Below are 21,008 nucleotides of genomic sequence, written 5' to 3' on the forward strand. Positions count from 1 at the left end.
TAAAATATTAATTAATGTGTGGTTGATATAATCATATATATTATATTCATATAATATACTTATATAATAAATAAACACTATATTAATAACTGATATATTTTATATTACTGATACATTTATTTAGTATTTATTAATATACCATATATTAATAGATATCTAAATATATATTTATTGAATATATATGTTTATAGAAAGATACAGAGAGAGGTAGAAGACAATGACTCACAGCATTTTCATACCCTAAAAAACTGCAAGCATGAATCAGGTGCCCAGAAGATCAGTAATCCCATTACTCTTATTAGCCTGACTATTTTGCCTCTGCTCGCAGGAAGGCCAACTCTTTGTGTGGTATCAGGTGACTGTCGGTAGCTTCCTACCTGAGTAACATCATAAACATTGGGCAAACGAGGATGCCTCTCTCTAGTGGTATAAGAAAATAGGGCATAGGGGCACAGGCCTTTCCCCTTCTGACCTCAGCCCCCGAGATGTTGATGCCCAAGAAGAACCAGATTGACACCTATGACCTAACTCCCTTTTAAGGGGGGAGTGACTGTGGCAAAAAATAATAATAATAACAATAATGTCCACATCCCCAAACACCCAGAGCTGGCAGACAAGAATGTACTCGATCTTCAAGTCATGAAGAGCACTCAGTCTCTCCAGTCTCAAGGGCACAGGAAGGAACAATTTGCTTGGTGACATTTCCACTAGTACCTTACGAAGGAGGGTATCCAGTATCTCTGCCTCCCAAGATCATGCCTGTCACCCTACACCAAAATCATCCTGAGATCAGCAGGCTGGGTTTAAAAGAGCAGAGGGGAGGAAATGACAAGACTCACTCATGAAGGGAGGCTAAAGGAGACACAGAGAAGGAGCTCTGTGGCCCCTGATCCTGACAAGAATGCCAACACAGGGGTAGGCTCAACAATGGAGAAGTTCCTGTTCAGAGGTAGCTGTGGTCACTGACGTGGTCAGCCACCTCAGTGAAGTTGGAGGAGATTGTTTTGTATTCAATAGACTTGTGATTTAAAAAAGAAAATGAAGTGGAGTCAGGGCTGGGGAGATGGCTCAGGTGGGTCTGTGAAGCATTGGCCACACAAGTGTGAGGACCTGAGTTCAGACCCTAATATCCATATAAAGCACGTGCAGTGATGATCGTCTGTATCCCTGTGTTCCTACAGTGAGATGGGAGGCAAAAATGAGTGAGTCATCAGAAGCTGACAGACCGTCTAGCCTGGTGTATGCAGCAATGAATGAGAGACCCTGTTCAAATGAGGTGAAAGGCAAAGCCTAACCCCTGAGGTTGTCCCTCAAACCTCCATAGGCCTACATGGTGCCTGTGTGCCTGAACTCACACACAGATCAGAGAGAGAGAGAGAGAGAGAGAGAGAGAGAGAGAGAGAGAGAGAAACGAAAATGACAGAAAGAAAGAAATAGGGAATCGATCTCATGGCTTATTTCTCATTGGCAAAGCATAGCCAAACACTGTGGTTACAATAATAACATAATATAATATAACAGCTGGCTCACACCTGGTTCCTACTTAGAGACCCATGCCATGGATCAGCCTCACTTGGACCTGATATACTAATTTATAGTGGCTATCAAAACAAGGTACCACAAACCAGGTGATTTAACACCAAATATCTATTTCCCCATGATTCTGGAAACTATGAGTTTAAGACATCACTGGAGTTGGCTTATTCTAAGCCCTTGCTCCTGGCATGTCCATTATCATCTTCTCCCTGGGACCTCATGGTCTGTGCATCAGTCTTGTAACCTCTTAAGAGAACCTAAGAGTCATACATATCAGGGTCTACTGTGCTAACCTTTCTTTAACTTACTCACCTCAATCAGAGTAAGATGCATACACACACACACACACACACACACACACACACACACACACATATATATATACACATATTATTTTAATATATATTATGTATATTACATATTATGTATAATATATATATAAAATGCAATCACTTTATATACAGTTGCACCCTGAGGTCTTAAGGACTCTAGCATGTGAACTTTGGAGGAGCATAGTTCAGCCTCTCAAGTTTAATTTTCTCAGAAATTTAAGACGCTATTAGCAAAAAAAAGGGACATTGATGCAAGGCAGGCAAAGGCAACAACATTTGCAGTCTCTGCAGATGCTGTGCCCACAGATTCTGGGACGGGCCAGGTCTAGGGCTCAGGAATGCCCACGCCCACGCATGCAAGGTTAACACCTTCAGTCAACAGGGCCGGGAAGGAATTTTAATGCTCCCCAATCATGTTGCTTTAATGTGTTCCATTAAATACTAGCTTCATTTGGGGATTTAAATAGATCTTACTGAAAAAAGGATTATGTGGTTAAAAAAAATAAGTTTGTGTTTTGCTTTGTTTGGAAATACTTAACTCAAATTAGACAAGTTTCTAGACCACAGCGCTTCCCAAAGCCTTTTAATATGTGAATAATTTTTTGTGAAGCTCCAAGAATGAGCGTGTAATCTAAAGAATGTGCCATCGCTCCAGACACACATTAGAGAAAGCTTCTTTATAAAATGCTATTCACATATGGGACATAAAATTAAGTTTTGATTGGGTGGTGGGGACAGGACAAAGGCTTGACTAAACATCAGAACTGTGGAAGGCTGGTTCTGCCAATTCTGCAGAGCCTTGGCTCAATCTTGTGCTGTATGGTCCCATGTTTGTGTTCCTCCAAGGACCCTATCCTGAAATCTTAACTCTCAGTATGATGGTATTTGAAATTGGGGCCTTTGGGTGGTAATTAGGTACTGAGAAAGCCCTTGTGGATGGGATGTGTGTGCTTATAAAAGGAATCCTAGAAAGATGGCTGCCTTGCCAGGCGGTGGTGGAGCACGCCTTTAATCCCAGCACTTGGGAGGCAGAGCCAGGTGGATCTCTGTGAGTTCGAGGCCAGCCTGGTCTACAGAGAGAGATCTAGGACAGGCACCAAAACTACACAGAGAAACCCTGTCTCAAAAAAACAAAAGAAAAAAAAGAAAGAAAGAGAGAGAGAGAGAGAGAGAGAGAGAGAGAAAGGAAGGAAGGAAGGAAGGAAGGAAAGAAAGAAAGAAAGAAAGAAAGAAAGAAAGAAAGAAAGAAAGAAAGAAAGAAGAAAAAGAAAAGAAAGATGGCTGCCTTGCCGTTTCTCCATCTGAGGACATAGAAAGAAATACTGTGTATGAACCAGGAAAAAAAAACCCTCACCAGACAGCTAAATCTGTGGCCACCTTCATTTAACACTCCCTAACCTCCAGAACTGTGAAATATATCTTTCAGTTGTATGTAAGCCACCTAGCCTCTAGTATTTCTTTACCATCCTGAACACTGGCATCTGACACACTCGGCGTCTGACACACTCACTGTCTTAACCTTGGCTCACAGACAGCAGGAGGCTTAGTAGTGAAGGGAGTGAGCCACCGAGGTGGCTGCAGACAAGCATGAAGAAAGTGGTCAAGGTAGAAGCCTGAAGGGCAACTATAGCTCAAAACACGGAACAAATGAGTTTCAGTAAACTCAGGAAGAGTTGCAGTGGATCCATCTTTGGAGATGCATCTGATCACTCGGGGCTTGGGAGGCCTACTGCATTAATTACTCCTGCTGGGAGAAACTACTTCACAAAGGCAACTTAAGGAAGGAAGGATTTATTTTGGTTCACAGTTCAAGGAGGAGTTTATCACAGCAGGGAATGTGTGCAGCGGGGACATGAAGCAGCCGGTCATGTCACGAAGCAGAAAGTGATGAATGTCCGTGCTCATCTTGCTTCCTCTTTGCATGCAGTCTGGGATCCCAGCCCATGGAATGGGCCACCTACACTGAGGGTGAGTCCTCCTACCTCAATTAACCTAACCTACATAGGTCGTCCCACATGTCTCCGAGGCTTTTCTTGACCCTGTCAAGGTGACAATCACTATAAACCATCACACCTACTCTGAAACTCTCTGGACATCACTTGAGTGTCTGTGATGGACCAGAAAGACCCTTTCAACTGGAAAAGATAGACAGTAGAATCAGGAAGCAGTCCAGAGAGAAGCAACTTGCTTGCCTAGGCAGCAGGTACAGATGCAAGATACAACACACATCCAATGAACCCAGCTGCCATGTAGCGCCTGCTCGCATCCAAAAGCCTGAGTTCCACATAGAGTTGGAACTGAGCTTAGCCTCTTAGAGTTCACTTTCTACTTGTAAACAGAGAACAGTTCTCCGTTCTCCTGCCGTTTCACCCGGGGAAGTAAACTGGAGCAAGCCATGGCAAAGGGGCTCGCAGCATCTTTCCGAATCTTGGTAGCTACTATTAAAGGTACACCTCCCAGGGAATCCCCTAAAATACACCATGGCTCAGATCCTGGCAGTTCATAAGTCATCACCTCTGACTCCTCAGAAATTTAGAGAGTTTGCAAAGACAGCTGACAGAAGTCCTGCTCCAGTGGGGCTGTGGGCTGGACTGTTTGTTTAAGAATATTAGGATGCAATCCAGCCTTCATCTAAATCACTAGGAGTGGGTAGCAAGCCCCTTGTGAGCTAACCCGTGTTATTCATCGCTATTCAGAAGTTCTCTGAGGGATAAAAGGAGTTAGTTGGACTTCAGGAAGAATAAAGATGAATAAAAGTATCTTTTCCATTCCAAGCATCAGAAATGCTAAACACATGTTTTGCAGTTCAGTGGTTTTAGAATATTTTCCAACATGACCTTTATAAATATTTGTGTGTCCTTCCCACTCCAGGCAGCCAATGACCTGACCACTGGATGGAGTCCCTGGGGAGATAGAATGAGGAAGTGCTCTCAAGTGGATGAACTAAGTATGCCCCAGAGTAAGTCAGCACCCATGAGGACGTCTATTACCTCCTCTGGGTCATAACACTTCCAATTAGACGCTAATGAATAACAGAGTAAATTGTTCAGCATGAGGGGCAACAAGATGGCTCAGTGGGTGAGGGGGCTTGCTGAAAAGTCCTGGCAACCTGAGTTCAACCCCCAGACTTTACATAAAAATGGAAGGAGTGAATCAAAGTTACAAAGTTGTCCTCTAACATCCACCACGTGGCACACACGTTTATATATAGACACACACACACACACACACACACACACACACACACACACACACCAGATAATTAATTAATTATGCAGATAATTAATTAATTAATTATTCAGCATGATCCAAAGAAGAAAGACAACTTCACAATGTTGGTGAGTCAGAGGGCACCCCAGAGCAAGAGAGAGCTTCGAGGTCTGTCCACATCACACATCAAACACTCCCTCATACAGATGAAGCAGAGGGAGTGAGAATAGGGGATATAAGATAAAAGAGGAATCTGGGTTTATACTGTACACCCTCTCCCTACACAGTTGGGTTGCTCTGGGTGTGACTTTCAAAACACCCAGGATTGCCTGTTTTGCCTTTCTGCTCCTCTACCTTGACCCCACACTTCCTTCTCTCTCCTCTCAGCATCGATGAGGTGTTTCACAGTGTGCTCTTCCTGTCTAGCTCAACTCCACTCTTCCCCAGCCCCTCCACAGCCTAGAGCACACTTCCCGTCTGTGCCCCTGGTTGAGCATTTCCTCTTCCATGGTCTCCCTTCCTTCTGGGTGATGACGCCTGATCCCTGATCCCCGCTGGCTGTGCTAGCCATTTTATGTCTTGTCTTACCACAGTCATTGGCAGTATGTGCATAGCTCTGAAAGCATGGAATTCTAAGCACTGGTTTGCTTGTCTTTGTACGCTAAATTCTGACCCCTGCACAATGCCCGGTCTAGGGACATCTTCAATCATCTCTTCTCTGCCTCACTTCAGATTCCAATTCCACTGTGGTCCCTGTCCATAGGTCTAAATCCTCTTCCTTGCATCTTCCAACTGCCTGCTGCACATGTCACAGACATCTTGATTCTCCTGTTTCCCAAACTGAAACCACTGTTTGCCATGGTGTCCCTTCGTTATCCATGTATCATCCCTAACTCTACTCCTGGGCCCTTGCTGCTTTCTAATGCTGTTGCTCCCTGCCACACACAGATTATCACGGACTCTATATTGAATTCTCTAGAGGGAAAGATGAATAGAATGAATGCATATTATAGAAGGGGATCTATTAAACTGGCTTACACTATAGGGACTGGGTAATTTAACAATGGCTGGGTAATTAATTCAACAATGGCTGTCTGCTGGTAGCACATGGGCCTCTGAAGTTACCATCCAAACTGTGGTACCTCAAATAACACTTAGGGGAAATGTGTCCGTCTAGCCAGATGTACCATTTATTTGTCTTATAATTGCAACGAAACAGTTGACAAAAACAACTTAAGGGAACAAAGGGGTTTCTTTTGGCTCACAGGTCTGGGGACTATAGTCCATCATGGCAAGGAAGGTATGACAGCAGGACCAGGGAGAAGCTGTCACATCATGTGAACAGTCAGGAAATAGAGTGAAGAATGCCTGTGTTCATCTCACCTTCTCCTTTTCTTTCCATCTGGGACCCCAACCCACAGAACAGCACCACTCACATTTCGGGGGAACCTTCTTATCTTTAGTAATCAAATCTAGAGAATTCCCCACACTTCTCTCTCTCTCTCCACATACAGTGTAAACCACACACTACTCCCTGTATGTGGCTGTTGTTGGGAGATGTCCCACAGCTCTGGCATCTCCAACATCTTATGGTCTCCATTGCAACCCAGGCTTTACCTTCACAGCTTCATGCAGTGGCCTCTCAAGGCCACTTACCCTCTCAGGGCCTTTATGAAGAGACTCCCCTGCCACAAATTTCCTGGTCTCAACATTTGTCTGAAATCATGGAAGAAGAATCCACTAACCCCTCACTCTTGCATCCTTCATGCCTCCAAAGCCAAGAGTATGTGGACAACACTGCCAAGTCTGGCTGTCTGCTTGGGATGACCTTTGGACCATATTTGCAGCAGCAGCTTTATAGGAGCAAAACATCCCTTTAGGCTTCCTGACTTCACAAGTTCCAAGCTTTGCTGGTGGGGTGGCTTTTCCCTAAAACTCCCTCTCATGGTTCCAATATAGGAAGGAGGCCTCTCCTTCATGTTTCTAGTCTCTTGAACAATTAGAGCCTGTCTTCCAACACAGGCCTGGTCTGTAGCACTAAGCTTCCTAATACATTTTCTCTAAACAATGTATTTTGCATTTCTTTTTGCCCAGTTGCTCTTTTTCACTGTAGATCTACCTAAGAGTAATCAGTAACATTCATGCCACAGACTCAATGTTAGGCTGTCCTGAAAGTCCCTCTGCCAAAGAAGATAGTCTATTACTTCTTAATTTAGCCTTGGGCAGTGTGGTAGTTTGAGTGAAAATGGCCCCATAGGTTTGTAGGGACTGGCACTGTTGGGAGGTGTGGCCTTGTTGGAGTAGATGTGGCATTACTAGAGGAAGTGTGTCACTGGGGGTGGGCTTTGAGGTCTCAGATGCTCAAGCCAGGCCCAGTGTGGCAGTCTCTTTCTGCTGCCTGCTGACCCTGATATAGAACTCTCAGCTACTTCTCCAGCACCATGTCTGCCTGCCTACCTCCATGCTTCCCACCATGGCAACAATGGACTGAACCTCTGAAACTGTAAGCCATCTCCAATTAAATGTTTTCATTTATAAGAGTTGTTGTGGTCATGGTGTCTCTTCACAGCAATAGAAACCCAAACTAAGATGGGCAAGTTCTTAGGACATAGGCAGAAGACAACCAGATTCTTTGCCAAACTCTCACAAGAATGGCCTCTACCCTAATTGCTGCTAAGGTTCTTGCTTGCCTCTGAAACTTCTTGATCTGAGAATTATATTCTGCTTTACTCTCAGCACTCCTGCTTAACAGACTCCCATTGGAATGGGTTATTAAGTTGTGCTTTCCGTGTTCAAATGCTTCTCCAGTCCAAAGTTCCAAAACCTTCCACATTCTTCCAAAATACAGTATGTTCAATTCCGCATAGCAAAAGCCCAGGCTCTGGAACCTACTTCTGCATGAGTTATTTTGTTGCTGTGATAAAACATCACAACCAAAAGCAACTTATGGAAGAGTTTATTTGAGCTTACAATTTCAGAGGGTGAGTCTATAACGTCAGGGGAGGCATGGCAATAGGTAGCTGGAGCACAAAGCTGAGAGATCACATCCTCAATAGAAAATATGAAACTCTCAAAGAGAGGTAAGGCTATAAAGTCTCAAAGCCTATCCCCAACCACATTCCTCCTCCAACAAGGCTGCACCCCCTAAAAGTGTCATAATCCCAAACAGCCCATCAGCTGAAACCAAGCACTCAAATGCTTAGATCTATCTATAGGGGACCTCTCCCTGTCAAACCTATACGTAATAAAGTTTTTCTTTTCTTCTTTTTAAATTCTCTCACTCTCTCTCTCCCTTCTTCTCTCCCTCCCTCCCCCCTTTCTTTCAGTGTATGTGTGTTTACAAGTTCATATTTGTATGTTCAAAGGAGGCAGATCTTGAGAGTATTCTTTGATCACTCTTTCCCTTATGTTTTGAGACAGGGTTTCCCACCAAACTTGTAGCTCATCTTCTGGGCTAAACTGAACAGCCAGCTCCGACCTCCCCAGTGCTAGGATAACAGGGATGCACTGCCAGATCCAGCTATTCACACATTCATGTTAGGTTGGGAGATCATGTCCTCTTGCTCACTGCAAGCACTTTACCCACTGAGTCATCTCCCCAGCCCTGATGTTTTCATACTCTGCTGTGCATTGCACATCCAAACCAAACTTTGGTGTAACTCTACGCTGTAGTTGAAAGTTTTCTCCCGCCCCACCCAGAGGCACTTATAAAATAATCATTCAGAAGTTTAATATTATTTACAAACTGTATGGCCTATGGCAGTCCTCTTGCTAGCCAGCTTTTATATCTTAAATTAACCCATTTCTATTAATCTGTGTTTTGACACGTGTTCCATGGCTTTACCAGTCTGCTGGCATCTTTGTGCTCCTTTGGTGGTGGCTGGCATCTCCCTGTCTCTGTCTTTCTTCCTCCTGTCTCTCTCTTGGATTTCCTGCCTGGCTATAACCTGACTTCCCATAGGCCAGAGCAGCTTCTTTATTAACCAATCACAGTGACACATATTCACAGCATACAGAAATATATCCCATAGCACCATGCTGTCAATGATAAACACAGGGATGTCCATGGTTCCAACTCCTGCTTTGTTAATCTGTGGGGAAACTGAGGCCTAGACCTTCAACCCAAATCACAGAGACAGGGCTGTCTTTAGAACAGGGTTATAAATCACACACTTGATTTTCCCAAGTTTTTATTTAATGCCTTCTATCTCATTTACCTCTCCCTATCTCACCTCGTTAAATGAAGCAGCTCATACACACATAAGTCATCTTCCTGCTTCCCAAGGTGCTCATGGCTCTTTGGAAGGTTACTCTGGCCCAACCCCCTTTTTGAGGCTGAACTCACACAATGCCTCCTTTATAAAAGATTCCAAGCATCCTAAGCAGTCCATCCTCTGTTCTCTGTTTTCACAGGACCTTTTCCATACACTTTATTATAATAATTATATGCTGCCATATAATTATTTGTTCCTGTGTTGTCTTTCCAACTAAGCTCTGTACTTCTGGTACAGTGTCTGACACATGGAGAGGACAGAAATGGCTGATGAACAGAAGGCAGCAGGAGGATGCAGGTGTCTGGTGCAACTAAAGAGTGTTATTGTTCTAATATGCTTTCTATTTCTGTGATAGAATACTCTGACCAACACACACGATCAGAAAAGGGTTTATTTGATTTATGCATCTAGACATATAAGTCACAGTCATCACTGAGGGAAGTCAGGGCAGGAACTCAAGAAAAGAACTTGAAATAGAAACCATAGCAGAGTGCTGTTGGTTGGTTCACTCACAGGGTCATGCTCAGCTAGCCTTCTTACACAGCCCATGACCACCTGCACAGGAAATGGTGCCACCCACCATGAGCTGGGCCCTCCTACATCAATTAACAGTCAAGATGACCCCACACTGGCATGCCCACAGGTCAGTACAATCTGGACAGCCTCTCAAGTGAGACTCTCTTATTGGGTGAGTCTAGGCTGTGTGAAGTTGACCATTTAAGCCAACTGCAATAATTGTGTTACATTTGCCCAAGGTGCTCACAAATGAATACAAGAACTTCTAAACTACCTCCTTTGTCTCCAGCTCTCCCTCATTCCAACCCAAGTTAGAGCTTTTCACATAGAGGAAACCGCTAAATTTGAACAATTATCTGCTGGTTGGAAACATACCTGAATAAATTTAGCCTTCTCTTTGTGCTCTCATTTCAGCCAGTAGATTCAATCTCCCACACTGAATAAAGTAGCCTCCTGAATAAGTGACGCCAGAGAAAATGGCTTTTCCATCATGAATCTCATTGGTTATCAGGCATCCCAAAAGGTGAAGAGATGTCCCTTCTCTAAATATTGTAGGCATGATAACCCCACATATTCTCATGTGACATTAGGTAAAAGAAACATTCAGAGGTTTGGGGAAGGCCCATGTCCCCTTTCTTAGTCAGGAGGAGAATGTGAGTATCTGGTGAAGCTAAATGCTGGGGTAGAGGATGGTGGAAAAGCAGGAATCTCTAGTCAGAAGTTATGGCCAATCTTACAACCTCTGCAGCTTTGCCCTCTTAAGTAGACTGCCATGCAACAATAACTGGTCTCAGAAGAAACCTCAAAGCACCTCCTCAAGGTTTAGAGGAGGGTTCTGGATCCAGCAAGGCATTTGTACAAAACTAGCTGCCAGAGATTTTGTATATACTGAACTTCCAAGACTGAGAGAGACAAAGTATTCCCATCCCAGGCCATGTCATACTATTCTGTGACTTGCGGATCCACAAAAGTATAGGATTCATGGAAGTCAGTATCTCAAGACTCAGCAAAGAAACTGAGGGCCTACCCTACTTTGTAGCACGGCCAAGGGACTTGGTGTCAGACTACACTGAGTTTTTGCCCGCACAGAGCTGAGTAGTTGAGCCAAAATGTTCCAGAGGATCATGTTCTAGGAAGAATGCACACAAAGCCCAGAGAATCCTGAGAAACAATTTCTCCTGACCCTAGTTACCCTAAGAACTACAAAGAAACAAAAGACATCTGGGTCAGCCATAGTCATCCAGGTAGCTACCTTCTTACAGGCCATATTCACTTCTGGTTAATTGTAGCTAATTCACTCTGTCTCCAGATCTCCATGTTTTGCAACAGGAAGAGGTTGAGCTGTAAAGGATGGTGCCTTTCTCCCCAGTCCTTCACAGTCAGTTCATCATCCTTACCTCCAGGGAACTAGATGCTTTAATGTGTGAGCAACATCACATCAGCATTACACTCTCTCCCACTAAAGGGTTGATGTATCTCAATCAGTCTACTGAGAAGTGTGATGACCATTCTAAGTCAGTGAACTCATATTACTGGCCAAACTGATGAAATAATTCAAATAACCAATTAAGTTCATCAAATAATTGATCAGCTATTGCCTTCACTCACTTAAATTTACTGATTATTTTTGCATTTTGTGGACAAAATACACTACTCAATAGTTTGCTTTAGTTTGCAAAAAGGTTTTATGTGACATTAACAAAAATATACCCCTCAAAGTCAGTAAAATAGTAATAATGAAAATAGTCTTATTCCATAAATCTTTGAATAAATAAGAAAGAGGATTTTCCTTAAATAATAAATCTCCCACTATATATGAAATAACCATTACCAGAAGTCCCTATCTTTCCTAAAATTATAAAGTCATATTTTTGTACTGCTAGAACAATTAGTTTCCTATTCTATTGTCTGTACAGATCATTTAACTTTAAGAGAAGTTCTTTTTATGGACTCTCACTTTAATCTACACCACTGCATTGAGCTGAGACTCATTTGAGTGAGGATGATAAATGTTGCTCTGAAAGGGATTCTACTTAAACAGTCTGGCAACGACATTAGGGGAGTGTGGGAGATAGGACCCTAGCCAACTGAAGATGAATTCAGCAAGCCTAAGTCAAGAGCCTGTAAACATGGAGTGTGTTCAGAAGGCATGGTGCTGAATTCTATTGGTTAGCTTGGCCATGAATGAGCAAGTTTTTATTGTTGTTGTTTTATTTTGTTTTTATTATTTTTTAGTGTTGTTTTTTATATCATGTCATGCATTCCAAAAACTGCAGTGTAGCAAGGTATACAAAGTCTGTTTGTGTAGATATTATCTAATCTGCACATGGGAAATGTAACTGTGGAAGCTGAGAGAAAGCATGCAAAGGCAAGAGAATGAAAGAGAGAAAAGGGAACATTAGTGTTAAATACTTCTCCTTTATAATACTTGTCTACTTTATTTGATTTCCAATTGGGTAAATAAAATTAATATAAAGTAACATATGTGGTATTTGGACAATAATAAAGCATATATGTAAATAAGTACACATGTGGGTACAGTATAATGTGTAAAAAAGAGAACAAGAAAGACTACATATTAGGCAGTGAGGAAGGACTGTATGCAGGTAATGATCATGAGCTGGCTAATAGGATATGAAGCTAATTGTTCTTCCAATTCTGTTATGGATTTTTCAGGTTTGGTGGTACATAAGTTCATAAAAATTATAATCAATAGTGAAAGTATAAAATCCAGTGTGAAGCTCCATAGCTTTGGAATGACTTTTCTAACTACATAGTTCATTGAGATGTATAGAGTCTAGGTCTGGTTAATTTTGGTGTGTGATGTTTATTTTATTTATAAATTATTTTATAATGAAGTTTATTTTAAGAATATGTGCTTTCTCTTACAGTAATCAAAACAAACAGAACATGAAAATGGCTTCTAATGCTGGAAATTTTAGATTGAATCCAGTTCAGAACTGAAACAATCTTTCTATTTATGATATGGCTCAGTAGCTGTTAAAGTTTTGTTTTATTTCTGTGTAATATAATACTACAACAGAAAGCATCTCTAAAAAGGAGTTTACTCACCTCACAGTCTATCACTGTGGGGAAGATGGGGTTATAGTCCATCACTATGGAGAAGGTGAAGTTACATCTGCCATTGTGAGGAAGTCAAGGCAAGAACTAGTCACATCTAGTTCCATCCAGATGAGAACAAAGAGACAATTAATGTGTGCCATGCTTGCCTGACTCAGCTTATTTTCTCCTGTTTTATACATTCCAGAATCCAAACCATGAGAATGGTGCTTCTCACCTTTAGGCTGAAGCCTTCCCATATCAATTAACATAATCAACGCAATCATTGAAGACATGCTCACAGGCCAGCCTGTTGTGGGTATTTATTCTGCCAATAGCTTTAAAGTACCAGCCTTAGGGCACGGCTTCTTGGTGGGTTACATGACTGCTGAAAATCTGAAGAGGAGGGGTGGTTGGAGACCAGAGGGCCAAACCCAATCATTCCCGGACAGAATGGAGGACACTGCCAACTGTTTACTTGGTTCTGTATCTGTGAGTGTATTTTTCCCCATTTCATATCTTAATAAATCCTTGATACCTCTTAAACAGACTGTCATGGGTTTCTCATAATACAAGTTAGTAAGTAGCACTTCTCCATGGCCTTGAGCTAGTGATCCTTCGCCTCCGCCTCCTTCAGCAAATCCTAATGGCATTCTGGTTTAGTAGAATGAATACCCAGAACACCAACCTTGTCTAGACAACCCCTTAACAAGACACTCTGCCCATGTGATTCTAGACAACCCCTTAACAAAACACTCTGCCCATGTGATTCTAGATTGTGTCAGGTTGACAATAAAACTAACTATCACGGTGGCCAATACAGCTTCTTACTTATTTTCAATCTGACTTCAAGGTATTTTGCCTAAAAGCATTCCAGCAAACAAATCATTCTCAAGATATAGATATATCTCAGGATATCAAGATCTATCTAGATCTGCTATGGCAATATGGGGCAGAAATATGACCCAAGAACACCTAAACGAAAAGACCCTCTTTAGCCAGGGGACTATATGTCATAGCAGCATTTTGTAACAGCTGCTGACATTTGTTGATAGTGACCATTATGGATTTGATCTTTGTTAGAAGAAAAATGTTTTGTTTTCATCGTCTTCTTTTACATGTAAGGCACTGTAGGAATCCAGGTACCACACAGATGTTGAAGTAAATTCCATTTTGCCCACTTATTCTAAAATAAGATGCATGCCGGACCATGGTGGCACACACCGTTAATCCCAGCACTTGGGAAGCAGAGCCAGGTGAATCCCTGTGAGTTTGAGGCCAGCCTGGGCTACAGAGCAAGATCCAAATCCAGGACAGATGCCAAAACTACACAGAGAAACCCTGTCTCAAAAAAAAAAAAAAAAAAAAAGAGGCAGACAAGTACTTTCTAAAACTGGATTAGGGCAAAATGCCATTAACTAGCTTTTTATTTCACTGTACAGGCTGATCTTGATCTCACAATTCCCCTGCCTCAGTCTTCTGAGTGCTATGGTGATTGCATGTACACTCCCACACTTAGCTCATTAACTAAGTTTTTTTTTGGTTTGGTTGGGTTTGTTTTGTTTTGTTTTGTTTTGTTTTTTTGAGAAAGGGTCTCACTATGTAGCCTTGGAACCCACTATGTAGATGAGGCTGGCCAGGAACTCACAAAGATCTGCCTGCCTCTGCCTCCCACCATAATTAATGGCATGCACCACCATGCCTGGTCCTTAATTGTCATTTGTCATTTTAAAAAATATTGTGGGAAATCAAACACTTTCTTGGACTTGTGTGTGGACTGGGAAGAATGTGGCCTTGTGTTTTTTCCCATGTCCTGATCCTGTCAGTCTACACTCCAAACCCAATCAGGCAGTTATGACCAGGGGACTTCTCTACTCCAGCCTGTGACTGTGACTAACTGGAGACAGTTCATATCCTCCCAGTCACAATGACTAACCTAAGTCACTTAAGCTAATTCAGACTTCAATACTGCAGGGCACATTGGATTTCTCATCAATAGAACTTGACAGGCTCAGGGATTCTAAAGAGTAAATCCCATCCCTTCTATCACAACTGTTGAGTGGGGGGAATAACTCATTTGTCACCCAAATAGCCTTAGGAGACTGGAAATCTCCCTGTGGCACAAACATCATAAAACCAAAAGCCTCCCTAAGAGCTGTTGAGTCGTCCCTTCAGATAGATGCATGTGTGTGTGTCTAACAGACATTTCCAGCCAGGTGTTCTGGAATCAGCCTCCACATTTCCAGAAGGTCCATCTCAAAAATTGATGTTAACATTGAGAAGAATTACAATACTTTCCATTTGTAAAATATTTTTGAGAAATACTTCTCCAGGTATTGTCTGTGGACCCACAGTGGATTCCTGAGACCCTCTGACTCAAAACTATTTTCATAATAAAATGAAGGTGATAGTTTACTTTTTCACTATATTGATGTTTATGTGGCAATACCAAGGGGTGGATGATACCACCAGCATACAGAAATGAAGGAAGAGCATCAGATCGGCCAGCAGTCACTGTACCCTGTGCTGCCCAGCACTCAGAGAAGAACCCAAACCTACTGTAGTCTCTCTAAAGGGGTAAATATGAACTCACCGACTATTGTGTTGAACTAAATGGAGTTCCACATAAAGCATTTCCCCTGATTATAGAACAACAACAACAAAAAGACACAATGTGCACCTGGTGGGAGGATGGGAGGTCCAAAGTGAATTAGCCCACATCTTCATAGGACACCTTGTTAAGAGAATCCACGGGAGTCTGTTAAAGGCTATCAGTGGATTTATTAAGACACAAAATGGGGAGAAATACATTCTCGGATACAGAACAAAGTGAACAGCCCATTGCCGTCCTCCATTCTGCCCAGGGGTGAATGGAACCAGCCATCCGGTCACTGACCACCTCAAGAGAGCAACAGCCCACCCCACTTCCTCAGTTTTAAGCAGTCACATACCCAGAAAAACCACACCTCTATGGTCATTGGTGGAGCAAATTCCCACAACACTACCACTGTTCCCTGGCAAAAACTGACAGACTATCTATAGTTAATCATTGTTAGTTATTTAGCACATGTTTAAAAAAAAAAAATGGATCTTCCACTTCATAATAAATAACTAGAAAGATTTGTAGCTAATGACTAAAGAAAAGTATGGGTTACACATGGGAGATGATTTCAGTGCCTCTGGTAATGGAATCCAACAGCAAAATCCACTGCTAAAAGCTTTCCCATCAAACATAGATTTGTCCAAAGCCTGGGAGTACCCAAAGCATCAAGGTCATCACACAGACTGTTTTGCTATTGGTAGATTTCAATACAGCACAAACAGTTACAAGCTCTAAGTCTCCAGTTTTCTGGATCTATTAAGGGACTCATTCAGTCTTGATAAGGTTGTATTCAACACACCCAGAGAAAACCTGTCCTGTTCCCTGGCAGAAAGACCTGACAGTGAGTTGTGGTATCCAGAAGTCTCTATGGACCAGAAAGAGAGCAAAGTCAACCAGAGGCATGGGCTTATCCAGAACTATCCTAGGATCATGAGGATAGAACTGGTCTGCTTCTAGTGGGGCTACTAAGAGGCCACTCACTGTGGTGGTATTGTGTTCCCCAAAATATTGTATGACCCTAATAAACTTATCTGGGGTCAGAGACAGAACAGCCACAATATTAAACATGAGGATAGGTAGTGGTAGCACACACCTTTAATCCTAGCATTCAGAGGCAGAAATCCTTCTGTTCAAGGATACAGCCAAGCATGGTGACTCACGCCTTTAATCCCAGGGAGTGATGGCAGATAGCAGAAAAATATATAAGGCATGAGGACCAGAAATTAGCAGCGTTTGGCTGGTTAAGCTTTTAGGCTTTCGAGCAGCAGTTCAGCTGAGATTCATTCCGGATGAGGACACAGAGGTTTCCAGTCTGAGGAAATAGGATCAGCTGAGGAACTGGCAAGGTGAGGTAGCTGTGGCCTGTTCTGTCTCTCTGATCTTCCAGCATTCACCCCAATACCTGGCTCCAGGTTTGATTTTATTAATAAGACCTGTTAAGATTCCTGATATAACTCACTTATTACAAAGTAGGTTAAGCAGAAAAATAATTGATTCAAGAAATGGAGGGATAGTTTACTTTTTCACTATATTGCCGTTTACGTGGCAATACCAAGGGGGTGGATGAAACCACCAGCAGACACGAGGGAAGATTATCGGATTGGCGAGCAGTCACTGTACCCTGTACTGCCCAGCACTCAGAGAAGAACCATGGCTGCAACCAACCACAGATGGAAAATATTTGGGGAAAAAATCTTCCAGAAAACTTTCCCCAAAATAAAACTTGAATGCACCACATTTGTCCTTCAGTGGATTTATGTGATGCATTGATATGTGTGAGGTGTACCCTGTAGTCCCCCACAATTCCACAATCAGCAGACCAGCCATCTCTCTCTAGAACTCACAGTTTCAACATCATTGTTTTCATGCCTCATTTGTATTCTGCGTAGTCTATGATACTTGGCAATCTCTTGTTATTATCTCTTAATAAGTTATAACACCCAGTTTTAAAAATTTATATGGCATTAGGTATTATAAGTCATCTAAGGATGCCATAAAGTATATGTTGTATAAGCTTCATGCAAGTCTTTATCTAAGGACTTAAGCATCCTGGGTTCCTCCCACTAATTTTAAAGGATGCCGTCACCATATTAACTGAACCTCTTTGAAGAAGAGACCCCTCCCTACCACCATCACCACCAGATGAAGACAGAGCTGATGGCAGATGGAGTCCCCATCAGTGACAGTATTTCAAGCATGCACAGCAAATAAGAGACCTGAGAGTTCCAGGCAGGACATTTTCCTAGCATCCAGACAGGTCCACAAAGTGTCCTACCTGTAGTGACCTATGTCATTGCTGGGTAAGGCCTGTTTTTCTATTTTGCCTTCACAGTCTACTGAGTTTTCCTTTAGTTATTTAAACCTAGAGTAGAGACTGTCTCCATAAGTTAGATGGTTTTCATTAGAACATGGCCCAGGGCTAGGTTTACACAATTATAAGGCAAAACAGTTTTAACTTCCTCCTACTGAATTATCCTTCCAGCTGCTGAGAGTGGCCTACCTAATAACAACCTTCCCTCTATCCCAGGGTCCTCAGATCACAGTCAGATTTCTACAACATTTGTCTATCATTTTTTATTTTTTCTTAATTCATGGAATTTAATATTCATTTTTATTTATGTGTACATGTGTAAGCCTGCATGAGTATACATTCACTACTTGTATGCATGAGCAGTTAGAGGCCAACAAAAAGGGTCACATAGGTTCTGGGAACTAAACTGGGGACCTCTAGAAGAGCGACAAACACTCCAAACCACTGAGCCACTTCTCCAGACCCTAGAGTAAGGTTTAAAGTTCTCCATGCTGCCACCTCCTCTGGAAAGCCTTCCTAAAAGCCCTTCTCCCCCATCATACAACAAATGGATGTATGATGGATCCAGATTCCATATGTCAGTCTTCTTGATAGTTTTTATCATGTTATATCCTCTCCATTTGGTACTAATAAAAAAAACCCTACATCACTGGGCATTGTTGTTTGAGAGATCTTAAATACAAGATGTCTTGCATAGAAATACAGAAAAATAACTCGAGATGTGGTGAAAACCCTGACTAGATCAACAGGTACAAGTAAGCTTCCTGTCACTAGAAATGCCAACTAACTATCTCTCTATTCCAGTCATATACCACAACTTAGTTGGCCTCTTTGCTGGTTAATTAAGCTCAATACACAAAATCACCTTTTAGGGGATGCATGTGTGATGTAACAAGAAAGAAAACTAGCCTATGGAAATCAGAGTTGAACCAGGACTCCACCAAGCCATACAGAACTGGAGTTGGATGGTATCTGCAGGTTGAAGGTGGCCCCAGGCTCAGCCTAAGGGTGGAGAACTCCCAGGGCTCGCTCTGTAGACAACATGGCACAGCTTTCTCATGACTGTGTGTTATAGGTACCATCCAGTCACTTACTCTCTAGCATTTATTCTTTTCTCCGCTCCATGCTTTCTGGTTCCTCAAAACTCCAAGTTTTTTGGTAACATCTCATGCTCTAAGTCCTTCCCTTGCCTGGTGGTTTACCTGTACACATAGCCTTGTAGCTTTTCTTTCCAAACTTAACTATTCTCAGATCTTCCTGTATATTATAATGTAACAGTCATGCCTCTCTGCAGTTACCAAACTCCAAAGTTGGTTAAGTTTCTTCTTCAAATGTGCATAGTGTTTTCTTATAAGATTTAAATATCCTTTTTCATATACTTATAATCATGTGGGGTTGCCTATAATATCTAATACAATGTAATACTTTGTACCTAGCTACGTAATACATTGCTTAGGGAATAATGACAAGAAAATATTCTGCGTGGACTTAGTTTCTTTGGAGTAGAGATCCCTCCCTACCACCTTCACCACCAGATAAAGACAGAACTAATAGCATAGGGAGACCCCATCAGTGACAGTATCTCAAGTACCTATGACAAGAGACCTGAGACTTCCAAGGCAGGACATTTTTCTAGCATCCAGACAGTTCCCAAAAGTGTCCCATCTGTAACAGCCTGTTACTGCTGGATAAGGCTTTTTGTTTTTTTCAAATATTCTTTTTTTTTGTTTTGTTTTGGAGCCAAGGATCAAACCCAGGGCTAGCACTCTACCACTGAGCTAAATCCCCAACCCTTTTTTCAAATATTCTTAATACATGGTTGGCTGAACCTAGGGGTGGCATCCACAAAGAAAAAAAAACTCTACAGAGGCAAAACTCAAGAAGGGCCAACTCTGTTTCCATTTTCCAGATTCATTTTCCAGAATGAAGACTCTCATCCACTCAGCTAGTCTGTATATGAAAAGCTGTTCTGGCTAGAACCCAGGCCAGCTGTGAATCCACTCTTCTCAGACCAGCTGTTCCTGTCTGGCCCAAATGGCCTGCAATAGGGTCAGTATCACATGACAGACATAACACCTGTTTGCCTAGAGGCACCCATCATCATGGGTCACAGTTATTGTTAGCTGTATGAGGAATCTTCAGTTTGTCAAAAATATTATCAAGACTCTCCTAAACCTTGTAGCTGGTATCACATATTCCCTTTTTCTGCAATCCCCAAGGATGTAGGGCTTCAGTTGGAACAACTCAACTGTCAAGATGCCCCAGGATCCAGCAACCTGCTCTTAGCTCCATCACCAAAACCCACTGAGACTCCCCTTCCAATGTTTCAAACATTGAACTTTTTGTTCAGAATTCCAGAAGCTTCTATGTGTAATATGTCTCAGGTAGAAACAGGACAATGAAATAGACTTCTGCCTTTTCACAGGAAAGTAGGAGGAGCTTCACTTATCCTGAAAACTAATAAATATTTCCCTCTGTGTGTGGAGGTGTGTGTTTGTGTGTGTGTGTATACACCTGGAAACTAGAAGACCACTTCAGGTCAACATTTCTTTCCCCTGAAATTGGTCAAGTAGGCTAGTAGTCTGGCTGGCCAGAGAACCCCATGGACCTGCCTGTTTCTGTATCCTCAGTGCTGGTATTACAAGAACATATCATTATTCCTAGCTTTTTGTTCAGGGGACCTAGGGACTGAACTCAGGTCCATCTGCTTGCAAGGTAAGCACTTTACCAGCCGAACCATCTCCCAAGCCCAGTATTTCTTTTTCTTACAGAATGAAATACCCAGCATTTGTGTACATAACTAAAATCTCAGGAATTGGCTCTAAAAGCAGAGCCACTCTTCATCACTTTAAATTACAAAACAGGAATAAAAACAAGGGGATATAAATTGAAAAGGAAAAAGTCAAAGTATTGTTATCTGTAGATGATATAATAGTATACATAAGTGACCACAAAATTCTAACAGGGAACTCCCACAGCTGATAATCAACTTTGGGTAAGTGGCTGGATATAAGATTAACTCAAAAAAATCAGTAGCCTTCATATACACAAATGACAAATGGACTGGGAAAGAAATCAGAGAAACAACACCCTTTACAATAGCCACAAATAACATAAAATATCTTGGGGTAATGCTAACCAAGTGAGTGAAAGACTTTTATGACAAT

The 21,008-nt window shown here is 42.1% G+C and overlaps 1 pseudogene; it reads left to right on the forward strand.

Moving 5' to 3' along the window:
- Positions 1-485: 485 nt before the first annotated feature.
- LOC118584668 lies at positions 486-1,025 on the forward strand (annotated as a pseudogene).
- The last annotated feature ends 19,983 nt before the right edge of the window (positions 1,026-21,008 follow it).

This window comes from Onychomys torridus, chromosome 5 (assembly GCF_903995425.1).
Source record: "Onychomys torridus chromosome 5, mOncTor1.1, whole genome shotgun sequence".
NCBI classification, from domain to species: domain Eukaryota; kingdom Metazoa; phylum Chordata; class Mammalia; order Rodentia; family Cricetidae; genus Onychomys; species Onychomys torridus.